Source organism: Bombina bombina, chromosome 4 (genome assembly GCF_027579735.1).
Source record: "Bombina bombina isolate aBomBom1 chromosome 4, aBomBom1.pri, whole genome shotgun sequence".
Classification (NCBI taxonomy): domain Eukaryota; kingdom Metazoa; phylum Chordata; class Amphibia; order Anura; family Bombinatoridae; genus Bombina; species Bombina bombina.
Genome location: NC_069502.1, coordinates 135,492,891 through 135,506,117, shown reverse-complemented (window position 1 = coordinate 135,506,117; position 13,227 = coordinate 135,492,891). Strand labels below are relative to the sequence as shown.

Genomic DNA, 13,227 nt, shown 5'->3' with positions numbered 1-13,227 from the left:
GGTCGAATTTCAGCTCCACAAAGCGCTGTAAAGTGAGGTATACCTGTATATATATATATATACAGGTATACCCCGCTCATACAGCGGGTTGGGGACCGGAGCCCCGCTGTAAAGTGAAAACCGCCTTAAAGTGAAACAAGGCAGTTTTAGCTTTCTTTTCACTTGCCAGTGCGTTTAAAAACTTGAAAACATGTTTGAACTAACATATATTAGGGGTACAATAATGCTATGTTTAGTGTAACACTAGCACAGCACAGTATTCAATTAGTATTCAATAAATACTGTACCTGTAAAATAGTGGCAATGACTATAGTAAAATTTGCCAGACTATAGCACTGAGACACAGATTGCACTGTAATGCTGTAAACAGAGTGAACTTAGCATAACAAAATGGTGCCAGTCACTTTTCTCGCAATCTCACGATGATTACAGCACTGTTTCAAAATCCTTGGAGGTTGAACTTCAGCTCCACAAAGCGCTGTATTAGCGAAGCGCTGTAAAGTGAAGTGCTGTAAAGTGGGGTATACCTGTATATATATATATATATATATATATATATATATATATATATATATATATATATATATATATATATATATATATATTATATGGGACCCATACATACACAAACAATTTTCTTTTTTATTATTGTGCATTTTAAGAAAATGTAAAAGTCCAAGTGGTAGTCATTCCATTGAACTGTTTTTTGTTTTGTTTTATTTTTGGCTGGGGGGGGGGGGATTATAAAAAATACCACCTCAACTGAAAGGTGGTGCATAGCAATGACCACTACCTTCACACACATACAATATTGTAAGACAGAAGGCAATAAATATATTTTTAATGTCAAGCTGATAAACAGTATTTATTTAATTTATACTTGATTTTTAAATGAAAGAACTTTTTAAATTACATAAAATATGAATTTGCCAAATATGGTGCTTGAGTGAACACCTTTTCTCTGTGTACTTTTTAGCATACACCCAGTCCCTTGCCAAGACTGTTACTAAAAGCTATGGAGCCTGCTAGCAAAGAAGAATAAAAGAAGAATAAAGGTTAGATTACAAGTGGAGCGCTAATTTATTGCGCACCCGCAAACAGACAAATTCTCCCATTTGCGGGCACGCAATAAACAGCCATAAAAAAATACTGCACTAGGCAGTTTTAAGGGATTAAAAGTTGGTGGGTGTGGAGTGTTAGAAAAAAACAGCACAAAAAAGTGTCTTTACATTGTGGTTTATGGGAACTGTGTGTTCCCTGTAAATAAATATGCTTATATACATATATATTTATGTGTTAATGTGTACAGAGTATAAAACACATAAATATATATATATATATATATATATATATATATATATATATATATATATATAAAAAAGCATATATATATATATATATATATATATATATATAAAATTGCTGCCCATCGTTGCGCTACTTACCCTCTTTGCTGCGCTTAGGTTCTGTGCTGTGTATGACGACATCAAAACGAGCCTCCTATTGGAGCCTATGGAAGCAAGCTCTCGTGAGGACAATGCTTCCGTGCAAAGCGAACGCGAGGTCGTGTTCACATTGCACCTAACGCATAATACCAGCGCACATTAGCGTGCGCTGGTATTACTCAGTTAAGCGCAAATATTGCTTCAGCCTAAGCAATATTTTGCACTCAACTCGTAATCTGACCCTAAATGGGTAATAAACTAAAATTAATTTATTATGCTGTAGTGTGTCTCTTATCATGCTGTACAAATAAGATATGTTAGACCAAAATAATTGCTGCAACTGTTTTAAATCCCTTTAACTACGTATATAATATGTACATTAGGAGCAGCTTAAGAATGTTTTGAGCCACCAGTGACGGTATGGAAATGCTCACAAATACCAAGTTATTTTATGCTTATCCCACTCCCGATCTAAATAACAGAGTCAGCCTGCATATTTGTTCACCAAGGGCACCTAAGTTCACACTGGCAGTCACTGTGGGTAGATCATACACCAGTATTTCTGTGTCCTGTCGGCAATGTCTCCATGTTCCCAGTCAGCCCTGCTTCAGAGAGTATCTCAGCAAGCCCCCATCTCTGGCCGCCATGAGAGACCCATCTATCATCTTCACTGCAATAGGTGACCTATCTTTACTGGAAGCAGAGGTCCCAGGCTGGAGGTAATGCCTCCAACAGCTGGTTATCAACAGTTGCTATATTAAATATAAAGTTGCAGCTTTTGAAGGAGATAAGTGCTGTCCAGTGTTGTTAACCATCCAAAGATATATGTCATATCACCAAGGATAACCTTAGAAGGAGATATTACTGGAACTGAACTGGATCACTGGGGTGGGGGTAAATTTGAAAAATTGTGTTATGACCACCACAAAAGTCGAGTCCAGCATGGTATAACATTTAAATCATCAAGCACCTACAGAATTACATCTGGTGTCTGGGAGGCAAAATTCAATAACTCCTCAAAGGTAGAGGTAGAGGATTATCAATGTTCAACAAGTAGTTTCTGGAATTGCAATGCCACTGCCCCATATAAAATATCTATACTAACCTTTGTGACTACTAATTGCTACATTTATTTAGAATAACAAAAATGCTACACAATGTGCTCCTTTTTACTATTTCTGGTAGATCAGGTAAGAAGATGTGTGAATTACATTATTACACAATAGTTACAATTACAATTGTGTTTTTTCTCTCAATTTCCTCTGTCTATGGCCTCATGGAGTATTTTTTGGCATTTATAGACTTGGAAACATTTGTTGGCAGCTTAAGGAATGGATATTCTATTATCATTTTTCTAAATTATTATTTCTGTCTGATATATTGTGTTTCTGCTGTTTCTATATCATCATATATAACTTGAACTTAAAAAAAACTAATATATTACAAAACTTTAAAAAAAAAAAGTATCACAATTTCACAGTGTTTGGAGGTCACTTATCTTACCTAATATGAGACAAATTGGAGTAGTAATCAATATCCAAAATTTAAATCCAAGGTGCTATGTAATTCAAATTCTGCAAGAAAAAAAAAATCATTAATTATGCAACGCTTAAATTGCTGAGACTTATATACTAAACAATTAAAACAGGAAAATGAAACGTTTATATATATAAAAGTTATATATAAAATTTTTTGAAGATACACATATAAAAATATTAAAATTATTGCTAAAGTTATTAGGCCAGATAGAAAAAGTTACTAGTCGACTGTTAAAGACAGGAACAAGTAAAAAAAAAAAAAATCTTGCTGCAGTAATTTCTTAGTCATCAGGACTAGTGGAAATTCCAAGCCGTATGTGCGTGTGTGTATTCGGGTTGAGACCTATTCTGAGAAACAAATACCGGCCATGCTTATTAGCATACATTTGCATAAATAATTTTGCAGCATAAATCAAGAACTAAAACTGTTAGGACGGATTTTAAAATGATAATTTTTGTAATTAGACTTTGTAACCTTAAAAATACCGGCATGATGGTAAAAAACCATAGTGTGTATATAGATATTAAAGGGACATGAAACCCAAAAAATTTATTTCATGATTCAGATAAAGAATACAATTTTAAACAACTTTCCAATGTACTTCTATTATTTAATTTGCTTCCTTCCCTTGTTATTCTTTGCTGAAAGGTTTATCTAGGCAAGTTCATGAGCAACAGAGAACCTAGGTCCGAGCTGTTGATTGGTGGCTGCATATATATCTCGATTGTGATTGGCTCACCCATGAGTTCAGTTAGAAACCATTAGTGCATTGCTGCTCCTTTAACAAATGATACCAAGAGAATGAAACCAATTAGATAATAGAGGTAAATTACAAAGTTGTTTACAATTGTATTCTCTATCTGAATCATGAAAGAAAAAACATAATTTATGCTTACCTGATAAATTCCTTTCTTCTGTTGTGTGATCAGTCCACGGGTCATCATTACTTCTGGGATATAACTCCTCCCCAACAGGAAATGCAAGAGGATTCACCCAGCAGAGCTGCATATAGCTCCTCCCCTCTACGTCACTCCCAGTCATTCGACCAAGAATCAACGAGAAAGGAGAAACCAAGGGTGAAGTGGTGACTGGAGTATAATTTAAAAAATATTTACCTGCCTTAAAAAACAGGGCGGGCCGTGGACTGATCACACAACAGAAGAAAGGAATTTATCAGGTAAGCATAAATTATGTTTTCTTCTGTTATGTGTGATCAGTCCACGGGTCATCATTACTTCTGGGATACCAATACCAAAGCAAAAGTACACGGATGACGGGAGGGATAGGCAGGTTCATTATACAGAAGGAACCACTGCCTGAAGAACCTTTCTCCCAAAAATAGCCTCCGAAGAAGCAAAAGTGTCAAATTTGTAAAATTTGGAAAAAGTATGAAGCGAAGACCAAGTTGCAGCCTTGCAAATCTGTTCAACAGAGGCCTCATTCTTAAAGGCCCAAGTGGAAGCCACAGCTCTAGTAGAATGAGCTGTAATTCTTTCAGGAGGCTGCTGTCCAGCAGTCTCATAGGCTAAACGAATTATGCTACGAAGCCAGAAGGAGAGAGAGGTAGCCGAAGCCTTATGACCTCTCCTCTGACCAGAGTACACGACAAACAGGGAAGACGTTTGTCGAAAATCCTTAGTTGCCTGCAAGTAGAACTTGAGGGCACGAACTACATCCAGATTGTGTAGAAGACGTTCCTTCTTTGAAGAAGGATTCGGGCACAGGGAAGGAACCACGATCTCTTGATTGATGTTCCTGTTAGTGACTACCTTAGGTAAGAACCCAGGTTTAGTACGCAGAACTACCTTATCTGAATGAAAAATCAAATAAGGAGAATCACAATGTAAAGCTGATAACTCAGAGACTCTCCGAGCCGAAGAAATAGCCATTAAAAATAACACTTTCCAAGATAACAACTTTATATCAATGGAATGAAGGGGTTCAAACGGAACTCCTTGTAGAACGTTAAGAACAAGGTTTAAACTCCATGGCGGAGCAACAGTTTTAAACACAGGCTTGATTCTAGCTAAAGCCTGACAAAAAGCCTGGACGTCTGGATTTTCTGACAGACGCCTGTGCAACAAGATGGACAGAGCTGAGATCTGTCCCTTTAATGAACTAGCCGATAAACCCTTTTCTAAACCTTCTTGTAGAAAGGACAATATCCTAGGAATCCTAACCTTACTCCAGGAGTAACCTTTGGATTCGCACCAGTATAGGTATTTACGCCATATCTTATGGTAAATCCTTCTGGTAACAGGCTTCCTAGCCTGTATCAGGGTATCAATAACCGACTCAGAAAAACCACGTTTTGATAAAATCAAGCGTTCAATTTCCAAGCAGTCAGCTTCAGAGAAGTTAGATTTTGATGTTTGAATGGACCCTGTATCAGAAGGTCCTGTCTTAGAGGTAGAGACCAAGGCGGACAGGATGACATGTCCACTAGATCTGCATACCAAGTCCTGCGTGGCCATGCAGGCGCTATTAGAATCACTGATGCTCTCTCCTGTTTGATTTTGGCAATCAATCGAGGAAGCAGCGGGAAGGGTGGAAACACATAAGCCATCCCGAAGTTCCAAGGTGCTGTCAAAGCATCTATCAGAACCGCTCCCGGATCCCTGGATCTGGACCCGTAGCGAGGAAGTTTGGCGTTCTGGCGAGACGCCATGAGATCTATCTCTGGTTTGCCCCAACGTCGAAGTATTTGGGCAAAGACCTCCGGATGAAGTTCCCACTCCCCCGGATGAAAAGTCTGGCGACTCAAGAAATCCGCCTCCCAGTTCTCCACTCCCGGGATGTGGATTGCTGACAGGTGGCAAGAGTGAGACTCTGCCCAGCGAATTATCTTTGATACTTCCATCATTGCTAGGGAGCTTCTTGTCCCTCCTTGATGGTTGATGTAAGCTACAGTCGTGATGTTGTCCGACTGAAACCTGATGAACCCCCGAGTTTTTAACTGGGGCCAAGCCAGAAGGGCATTGAGAACTGCTCTCAATTCCAGAATGTTTATTGGTAGGAGACTTTCCTCCTGATTCCATTGTCCCTGAGCCTTCAGAGAATTCCAGACAGCGCCCCAACCTAGTAGGCTGGCGTCTGTTGTTACAATTGTCCAGTCCGGCCTGCTGAATGGCATCCCCCTGGACAGATGTGGCCGAGAAAGCCACCATAGAAGAGAGTTTCTGGTCTCTTGATCCAGATTCAGAGTAGGGGACAAGTCTGAGTAATCCCCATTCCACTGACTCAGCATGCACAATTGCAGCGGTCTGAGATGTAGACGTGCAAAGGGTACTATGTCCATTGCTGCTACCATTAAGCCGATCACCTCCATGCATTGAGCTACTGACGGGAGTTGAATGGAATGAAGGACACGGCATGCATTTAGAAGCTTTGTTAATCTGTCTTCTGTCAGATAAATCTTCATTTCTACAGAATCTATAAGAGTCCCCAAGAATGGAACTCTTGTGAGAGGAAAGAGAGAACTCTTCTTTTCGTTCACTTTCCATCCATGCGACCTTAGAAATGCCAGAACTAACTCTGTATGAGACTTGGCAGTTTGAAAGCTTGAAGCTTGTATCAGAATGTCGTCTAGGTACGGAGCTACCGAAATTCCTCGCGGTCTTAGTACCGCCAGAAGGGCACCCAGAACCTTTGTGAAGATTCTTGGAGCCGTAGCCAATCCGAATGGAAGAGCTACAAACTGGTAATGCCTGTCTAAGAAGGCAAACCTTAGATACCGGTAATGATCTTTGTGAATCGGTATGTGAAGGTAAGCATCCTTTAAATCCACTGTGGTCATGTACTGACCCTTTTGGATCATGGGTAAGATTGTCCGAATAGTTTCCATTTTGAACGATGGAACTCTTAGGAATTTGTTTAGGATCTTTAAATCCAAGATTGGCCTGAAAGTTCCCTCTTTTTTGGGAACCACAAACAGGTTTGAGTAAAACCCTTGTCCCTGTTCCGACCGCGGAACCGGATGGATCACTCCCATTAATAACAGATCTTTATCTGGTTTGTTGACAACCTTGACAGATGAAATCTCCCTCTTGGGGGAGAGAATTTGAAGTCTAGAAGGTATCCCTGAGATATGATCTCTAGCGCCCAGGGATCCTGAACATCTCTTGCCCAAGCCTGGGCGAAGAGAGAGAGTCTGCCCCCCACTAGATCCGGTCCCGGATCGGGGGCCCTCGATTCATGCTGTCTTAGGGGCAGCAGCAGGTTTCCTGGCCTGCTTGCCCTTGTTCCAGGACTGGTTAGGTTTCCAGCCTTGTCTGTAACGAGCAACGGCTCCTTCCTGTTTTGGTGCAGTGGAAGTTGGTGCTGCTCCTGCTTTGAAATTCCGAAAGGGACGAAAATTAGACTGTCTAGCCTTAGCTTTGGCTTTGTCTTGAGGCAGGGCGTGGCCCTTACCTCCTGTAATGTCAGCGATAATTTCTTTCAAACCGGGCCCAAATAAAGTTTGCCCTTTGAAAGGTATATTAAGTAATTTGGACTTAGAAGTTACATCAGCTGACCAGGATTTTAGCCACAGCGCCCTACGTGCCTGAATGGCGAATCCTGAGTTCTTAGCCGTAAGTTTGGTTAAATGTACTACGGCCTCCGAAATGAATGAATTAGCTAGTTTAAGGACTCTAAGCCTGTCCGTAATGTCGTCCAGCGTAGCTGAACTAAGGTTCTCTTCCAGAGACTCCATCCAAAATGCTGCCGCAGCCGTAATCGGCGCGATGCATGCAAGGGGTTGCAATATAAAACCTTGTTGAACAAACATTTTCTTAAGGTAACGTATATAATATGTACATTAGGAGCAGCTTAAGAATGTTTTGAGCCACCAGTGACGGTATGGAAATGCTCACAAATACCAAGTTATTTTATGCTTATCCCACTCCCGATCTAAATAACAGAGTCAGCCTGCATATTTGTTCACCAAGGGCACCTAAGTTCACACTGGCAGTCACTGTGGGTAGATCATACACCAGTATTTCTGTGTCCTGTCGGCAATGTCTCCATGTTCCCAGTCAGCCCTGCTTCAGAGAGTATCTCAGCAAGCCCCCATCTCTGGCCGCCATGAGAGACCCATCTATCATCTTCACTGCAATAGGTGACCTATCTTTACTGGAAGCAGAGGTCCCAGGCTGGAGGTAATGCCTCCAACAGCTGGTTATCAACAGTTGCTATATTAAATATAAAGTTGCAGCTTTTGAAGGAGATAAGTGCTGTCCAGTGTTGTTAACCATCCAAAGATATATGTCATATCACCAAGGATAACCTTAGAAGGAGATATTACTGGAAGTGAACTGGATCACTGGGGTGGGGGTAAATTTGAAAAATTGTGTTATGACCACCACAAAAGTCGGGTCCAGCATGGTATAACATTTAAATCATCAAGCACCTACAGAATTACATCTGGTGTCTGGGAGGCAAAATTCAATAACTCCTCAAAGGTAACCAGAGGATTATCAATGTTCAACAAGTAGTTTCTGGAATTGCAATGCCACTGCCCCATATAAAATATCTATACTAACCTTTGTGACTACTAATTGCTACATTTATTTAGAATAACAAAAATGCTACACAATGTGCTCCTTTTTACTATTTCTGGTAGATCAGGTAAGAAGATGTGTGAATTACATTATTACACAATAGTTACAATTACAATTGTGTTTTTTCTCTCCATTTCCTCTGTCTATGGCCTCATGGAGTATTTTTTGGCATTTATAGACTTGGAAACATTTGTTGGCAGCTTAAGGAATGGATATTCTATTATCATTTTTCTAAATTATTATTTCTGTCTGATATATTGTGTTTCTGCTGTTTCTATATCATCATATATAACTTGAACTTAAAAAAAACTAATATATTACAAAACTTTAAAAAAAAAAAGTATCACAATTTCACAGTGTTTGGAGGTCACTTATCTTACCTAATATGAGACAAATTGGAGTAGTAATCAATATCCAAAATTTAAATCCAAGGTGCTATGTAATTCAAATTCTGCAAGAAAAAAATAAATCATTAATTATGCAACGCTTAAATTGCTGAGACTTATATACTAAACAATTAAAACAGGAAAATTAAACGTTTATATATATAAAAGTTATATATAAAAAATTTTGAAGATACACATATAAAAATATTAAAATTATTGCTAAAGTTATTAGGCCAGATAGAAAAAGTTACTAGTCGACTGTTAAAGACAGGAACAAGTAAAAAAAAAAAAAATCTTGCTGCAGTAATTTCTTAGTCATCAGGACTAGTGGAAATTCCAAGCCGTATGTGCGTGTGTGTATTCGGGTTGAGACCTATTCTGAGAAACAAATACCGGCCATGCTTATTAGCATACATTTGCATAAATAATTTTGCAGCATAAATCAAGAACTAAAACTGTTAGGACGGATTTTAAAATGATAATTTTTGTAATTAGACTTTGTAACCTTAAAAATACCGGCATGATGGTAAAAAACCATAGTGTGTATATAGATATTAAAGGGACATGAAACCCAAAAAATTTATTTCATGATTCAGATAAAGAATACAATTTTAAACAACTTTCCAATGTACTTATATTATTTAATTTGCTTCCTTCCCTTGTTATTCTTTGCTGAAAGGTTTATCTAGGCAAGTTCATGAGCAACAGAGAACCTAGGTCCGAGCTGTTGATTGGTGGCTGCATATATATCTCGATTGTGATTGGCTCACCCATGAGTTCAGTTAGAAACCATTAGTGCATTGCTGCTCCTTTAACAAATGATACCAAGAGAATGAAACCAATTAGATAATAGAGGTAAATTACAAAGTTGTTTACAATTGTATTCTCTATCTGAATCATGAAAGAAAAAAATTGGGTTTCATGTCCCTTTAAATATACATATTTTAATCTACATCTGATTCATAATACATCTGATATCCATCTATATGATAAAATAAACAAAAATATTCAAAGCAACCCAAACTGTATATTGTCACTATTTTACAGACAGTAAGTTTTTTTCACTACATCTTAAATACAGTACTAATTATTATTATTATTTTTTATTTATTTTTAAAGAGCTTTATTGAGAAGTAAGAATATACAATCGACAGAAGGTGGACAAGTTACAATAACAACAATACAACAAAGTTACGTTCCGTCAATTATAAAAGGCTTCAAATCCTATGATCCACAAATAAGTATTGTCTATAGAAGTCCTATATGCCCAAAGTGTCAAAAGACTGTGGGTGAAGATTGACAGGGGGCATCGAATATACCTGTGGGTACATGGATTAAACAACTCAAATCGCTCTATGTTTACAATTTTTCAAATTTTATCCGATACAGAAGCCATGCCACCAGTGCATGGAATGATATAACAAACAAGACGTTTTTAACATGTTGGTTTGACATAGCAGTGGTGTTACCTGTAAAAAGAAGAAAAGAAGAAAAAAAATATAGTGGAGAACCCTATTTCAGCATCATAGGGGAACTCCGGCAGCCGTACACATCTTACCTTATACCTGAGCAGAGGTATAGACAAAGAAAGAGAGAAAGCAAGAAAGAACAAGGAGGGAGGGGGAGAAATGGAAGAGTGGGAGAGAAAAAACAAAACAGTACCAACGGCTCAGAAATTTATAGTGGGATTCTTGAGTGCGAGCCGAAACCAACAAAGATTTGACGGAACGGAAGATCCGCTGCCAATCTTCTCTGTCAAGCTCTATCTCCAACTCCCTGTGCCACAACTTGGTGTAGTTAGGTAAGGGGCTTACTTTGGGACGGAGAAGGAGAGTATAGATGATTGAGACTAGGTGTTTAGAGACTGTTTGGTTTGTGCACAAGGATTCAAATGGTGTGAGGTCTCTCAGAAACTGCGACTTATATTTGTGTGTGTTAATATAGTGTCCTATTTGTAGATAGACAAACCATGGTACTGGGGCGTCTGGATAGTCCCTTAAAATTTCTTCTCTTGTCTTCAGTCTCCCCACTGTCACAAAACTGCGTACATGGTTATGAAGAAGGTTAGTCTGGTCTGGGGACAATTTGAACTGCAGGGGCAAGTCTGAATTTCCGAATACAGGTATCAAGGGGGATAGTGGTGTAGAGATGTGGGAATCTGTACGAGTCACTCTATCCCAAAGGGTGAACAATTCAACTAGGAGTGGAAAACCCACCGTGACTGTAGGCCTGTTTCTACCATTAGTCCAGAATAGGGGCAAAAATTCACTCACCTGCAAAATGTCTCTATCTACTCTGATCCAGTCCTTTTAAGGGTTACCCTGACTCAATTCTACCACTCTTTGTAACAACACCGCACTCCTATACATTCCCAGATTCGGGAGACCCAAGCCCCCCCTCATCTCTTGGAAGGTACATCGTGGACCTGCTTATTCTAGGTCTAGCTCCTTGCCATACATATTCCTCCATCGTACGTTGGAGCTCAGGCAAGAAAGTGTAAGGTAGTGGGATGGGCAGCTTCTGGAACAAATATAAAAGCCTAGGGAGCACGTTCATTTTCAGAACGCTTATTCTCCCCAACCAGGAGATTGTTTTATGTCTCCATGATGAAAGGTCCGCAGCTATCAGTCGCTTCAAGACTCCATAATTGGCTTCAAACATGTCCGTCATGGAGGTGGTTAGATTAACTCCGAGATATTTCAACTGCTTATTGTTTACCATAAACGGGCTGTGTTCCTTTAGCCAGGCTTTATCCGACGGATCTAGAGTTACACCCAAGACCTCTGACTTGGACGCGTTCAGATGAAAATTAGAGACTGCTCCATATTTATCAAATTCTTGTAGCAGGGAAGGGATAGACTTCCTCAAATCTACCAGAGTAATTAGCAGATCATCGGCATACATTATTATTTTGTATTCCTTACCTCCCAGCGAATACCCGCTAATTTGATGGTTGGCACGAATACTGCTGGCAAGAGCCTCAACTGAGATGGCAAATAACAGGGGTGACAGGGGGCACCCCTGTCTGGTCCCATTGGTAATTTGCAGAGAACCGGAGAGAACTCCGTTCACTCTAATCTGCGCATTTGGCATGGAGTAAAGGCTAAAGACTGTTTTAAGAAATCTCTCACCAAAGCCCATCCGTTCCAGAGTGCAACAAAGGAACTGCCAGCTCACCCTGTCGAACGCCTTTTCGGCGTCTCTAATTATTATTATTATTATTGTTTACTTATAAAGTGCCAACATATTACACAGCAAATAATCAGGAGATAGTTACATTAATCGTAGAGGGCCTTGCCTTTGAATCAATGTAAGCTGTAAAACATCTTTACATAAAATGATTTTTTTCTTTTTTTTCCCATATTTTTATTTATTGAAGTCCAGCATATGTGCGTCTAATTTACATAACACAAGATGGCACATTTGTTAATACAAAAAAAGGAACAAAGAAGTGACACCCAACACAAAATATCAACAATAAGAACTGAAAATGATACTACAAAAATAATTATTAGAACAAAAAATAGTTTGCATCCTGTTCGTCACTTTTAACCTTTTAGTTCATTAATATGCTGTATTTTCTCTTGTAAGGTGTATCCAGTCCACGGGTTCATCCATTACTTGTGGGATATTCTCCTTCCCAACAGGAAGCTGCAAGAGGACACCCACAGCAGAGCTGTCTATATAGCTCCTCCCCTAACTGCCACCCCCAGTCATTCTCTTGCAGCTCTCGACAAGATAGAAAGTATCAAGAGATATGTGGTGACTTAGTGTAGTTTTACCTTCAATCAAAAGTTTGTTATTTTTAAACGGTACCGGCATTGTACTGTTTTACTCTCAGGCAGAAATTAGAAGAAGAATTCTGCCTGGAGGTTGGATGATCTTAGCGGTTTGTAACTAAGGTCCATTGCTGTTCTCACACATAACTGAAGAGTATGGGACAACTTCAGTTGGGGGAACGGTCTGCAGATTACCTGCTTTGAGGTATGTTCAGGATATTTATTTCTAGAGAGATGAATGAGTTCTAGAAAATGCTGACAGAGCCTTGTGTATTTGAGGTAAGCCTGATGCAGTGATTTAACAGCGACTGGGATCATGCTTACAAAACAGGGTAATACTCTTATTACTTAGTGACAGTTAAACGTTTACATGAATTCAAAAATAGGATGTTTTTTCTCTGAGGGAGATAAGTCTTTATTTGGGGCCTAGTTTCCACATGGCTAATCAGATACTCCTAGGAGTATTTTCTTAAGACCCCTCTGGCATCCAGTACATGGTGGGAGGGGCCTATTTTAGCGCTCTAAATGCACAGTTTTA

General features: G+C 39.2%; 1 protein-coding gene across 3 annotated transcripts in view; it reads right to left on the bottom strand.

Moving 5' to 3' along the window:
* Positions 1 to 13,227, bottom strand: part of LDAH (lipid droplet associated hydrolase) — a 900,338-nt gene that overhangs the window by 763,291 nt on the left and 123,820 nt on the right. For 2 of the 3 annotated variants that reach the window (XM_053709640.1, XM_053709641.1), the window contains exon 2: positions 8,905 to 8,975. The gene's annotated coding sequence lies outside the window, so the exon portion shown is untranslated. Of the gene's footprint in view, positions 1 to 2,948; positions 3,020 to 8,904; positions 8,976 to 13,227 lie in introns of all 3 variants that reach the window. The other variant, XM_053709639.1, reaches the window with a different exon arrangement.